Below are 2904 nucleotides of genomic sequence, written 5' to 3'. Positions count from 1 at the left end.
AAAGTCAGAATTCTGACTTTTTTCCCATACTAAACTGAAATTTTTTTTTTTTTAAATCAGTTAACTTTTTTTTTTTTTTTCCAGTGGCCCTAATCCTCTTCCGTATTTTTCAGTGTATTCCTGTTTCTCTAACTGTGACTGGCTGGATGTGCTCTCTTCATCTTCTGACATGGGAGCTGGCTCCTCATCTGCCTGGCTGTGCGTTTCCTGGACGGGGCGCCTTCTTTTTCTATGTCTGCTTCTGTCTCCTTGAACCTGAGCCTGGTTCTGCTGGAGGTTTCTTCCTGTTAAAAGGGAGTTTTTCCTCTCCACTGTCACTACAAGCATGCTTATTATGAGGTTGATTAGAAAACTCTGAATCACTTTGACCGTATAATCTGGTTGAGTTGTCTCTGAAAGTGCCTTAAGATGACATTTGTTGTGAATAGCGCTTTGTAAATAAACTGAATAAAAAAAAAACTGAATTGAATTGTAATAACTCAGTGGTCCATTCAGAGTAATTACCCACCTTGACAACCAGTTTTATGTCTTCAGGTGTAGGTGTAAAATTACCACATTTATGCAACACCCAACAACATACAGTGAAAATAAAAAAATAATGCAACCCTTTTTGGCATTTTCCTAATCATATTTAGTTACTTTAACACAATAATGTCATATTAGCAGGGTAGGACATAAAACAATTGTGTTAAAGTAACTAAATATGATTAAGTAAATGCAAAAAGTGATTGCATTATTTTTATCAGTGCCAGTTTTGTATCAGCTAAAGTGGTTTTCTGCAGTACTCCAAGTTCGGTCCCTTTTTCCTCTGAATGTAATGATTGGGGATCAAAAGGGTTTTTCCTCTCCACTGTCGCTACAAACATGCTTAGTGTGCTTAGTCAATTGGTTGCTGCAATCAGCTGGTTTTCCTTAGATAGAAAACTTTGAATCAATTTGACTGGATGATCTGGTTGAACTGTAAAGTGCCTTGAGATGACATGTGATGTGAATTGGCGCTATAAAAATAAAGTGAATGACATGAAATCAAACAGATTTTATACCAAATCCAAGCATTGAGTGTTTCATCTTATCTGAGGGTATTCCTGCCCCCCCAGTCAGAAATATGAGGTCAAATACTTTTTAAAACAGGTATTCATATCTTTGAGGTGGATTAAGGACCCTGCCTCCAACCCAATGACCGATGGAGGCTCAAAGCAAACCTGCACATATAAACCATGTTATGGACGAATCTCAACATTATTAAATCTAACATAACCTTTATTATGTCTTACAGCTGGAAGTTTTTGTCAATTAAAAATATATATTATAATAATTCAAGACATTAAACGTGTCTTGAAGTAAATACACAGGAAAAAATTGAAATCTAGATAAGTAATTTTTCTTAAAATAAGCGCATTTGTTCTTGGATTTAGGAGGTAAAAGAGACGTCTTGCCAATGGAACAAGATAACATACATTTAAAATAAGAAAACAGAATTGCATTGTCTTATTTAAAGTGCATTTTATCTAATTATCTTATTTACCTACTTAAATTAGGGGTAAATAGACTAAATCTAAGAAATTTTTACTTATTTCTAGATTGTTTTTCCAGTGTAGATCCTTTTTAGGAAGGTGAAAATTACAGTTTAGTGAAAACATTATGAATCAGAAATAAAATTATCTGTTTGACAATGTTTGAGTAATTTTCTACAAAGTTTGTGACTTTATTGATTAGAAAGAAGTGGATTTTAGAGCAGAGAACTAATAAATAAACATAGTTAAGTCCCCTGTAACAGTGCCAAGGTAAATATAGAAAAATATAACCTAATATCATCAGCTCTAAATGGATGGGTTCACTTTAATTCCCAGTTTTTCAGACATCTTTTAATCCGTGTTTATTTAAGCAGGTATTACAATCCTCACACATGTTGCCATTTCTCATAACAGTAACTTTATATAAGCTTTTAAAGGGTTTAACCTTTAGAGAACTACTTTTTATTTAAAGTATCATCATGAGATCGTTCAAACACCCCCCTGGGATGCTTTACCTTGTCCTCGGATGTCCCCGGCAGAGTTTTCGGGCTCCTGAAGACCGTGGATAAAATGTCTGCCACGGCCTCTCCGGATGATCCACCCCGCACCGCACCGCACCATCCGCGGAGGATCGCGGCAGAAACCCGCCTCTCGCTGCTCCTAGGGCCGCATGCAGAGAGTTGGACCTGAGCCGGACAGAGCTGGCCTACATGGCGGATAAACAGGACAAAAAGACGGTTGTAGGACTGTTAACCTCCCCTCTCCTCCCTCCTTCACCCAGCCTCCTCCCGTTTCTCCCTCTCTTTCATTGGTGTAGATAAAAGCCGTTTGGCAGGCGCGAGGCAGGCAGAATGAGACACCCACCGCCCCTTAGAGTTCATACAGATGGAATAAAACTCGCACTAGTTAGTGACCAACAGTATGAAGGGGGGATTCACTAAAAGTCACTTTTTTGCGGCAGTTCCGCAAGTTAATAAAGCAACAAGTTTCTATGAAGCCTCTAGTATAAACAGGCAGAGGGCGTGGAGCTGGACTCCGTGGGTCGCGACCCACAGTTAGGAACTGACGCAGCAGCGGCTTCGGCTGAAGGGATCCGCTTTTAAAGCTTCAGGCTACGGCGGAAAGAGACATAAGCAGCCGGAAGGAGGAGGAGGACTGACCTGCTGGCTGCTGGAAGGGTGTCAGCTGGAGAAACAGCTGCAGTCCTCAGTCTTTGAGCTCTGACCTAAGTTTACCATGAAATGTTTATGTTCGGAATCAAAGCGGAAAGATGGCGGCGTTACACTTCCGGGAGTGATGTCAAAATAAAAGCCTCCTCTCCTCATTATTCAACTTTTTTTTTGTAACTGCGGAAGAGACAGGGCAACTAAAAAAGCAAAAAATGTAACAA

General features: G+C 39.4%; 1 protein-coding gene across 2 annotated transcripts in view; it reads right to left on the bottom strand.

Moving 5' to 3' along the window:
• Nucleotides 1-2782, bottom strand: part of LOC107081950 (CREB3 regulatory factor-like) — a 59559-nt gene extending 56777 nt beyond the window's left edge. For both annotated transcript variants that reach the window (XM_015370335.1, XM_015370337.1), the window contains exons 1-2: nucleotides 2675-2782; nucleotides 2030-2220 (exon numbers count right to left, since the gene is read on the bottom strand). The gene's annotated coding sequence lies outside the window, so the exon portion shown is untranslated. The remainder of the gene's footprint in view (nucleotides 1-2029; nucleotides 2221-2674) is intronic.
• Between the last annotated feature and the right edge of the window lie 122 nt (nucleotides 2783-2904).

This window comes from Cyprinodon variegatus, unplaced genomic scaffold, assembly GCF_000732505.1.
Source record: "Cyprinodon variegatus isolate N-32 unplaced genomic scaffold, C_variegatus-1.0 Scaffold45, whole genome shotgun sequence".
Classification (NCBI taxonomy): domain Eukaryota; kingdom Metazoa; phylum Chordata; class Actinopteri; order Cyprinodontiformes; family Cyprinodontidae; genus Cyprinodon; species Cyprinodon variegatus.
The sequence above is the reverse complement of the archived record's forward strand: the minus strand, read 5'-3'. Positions and strand labels throughout refer to the sequence as shown.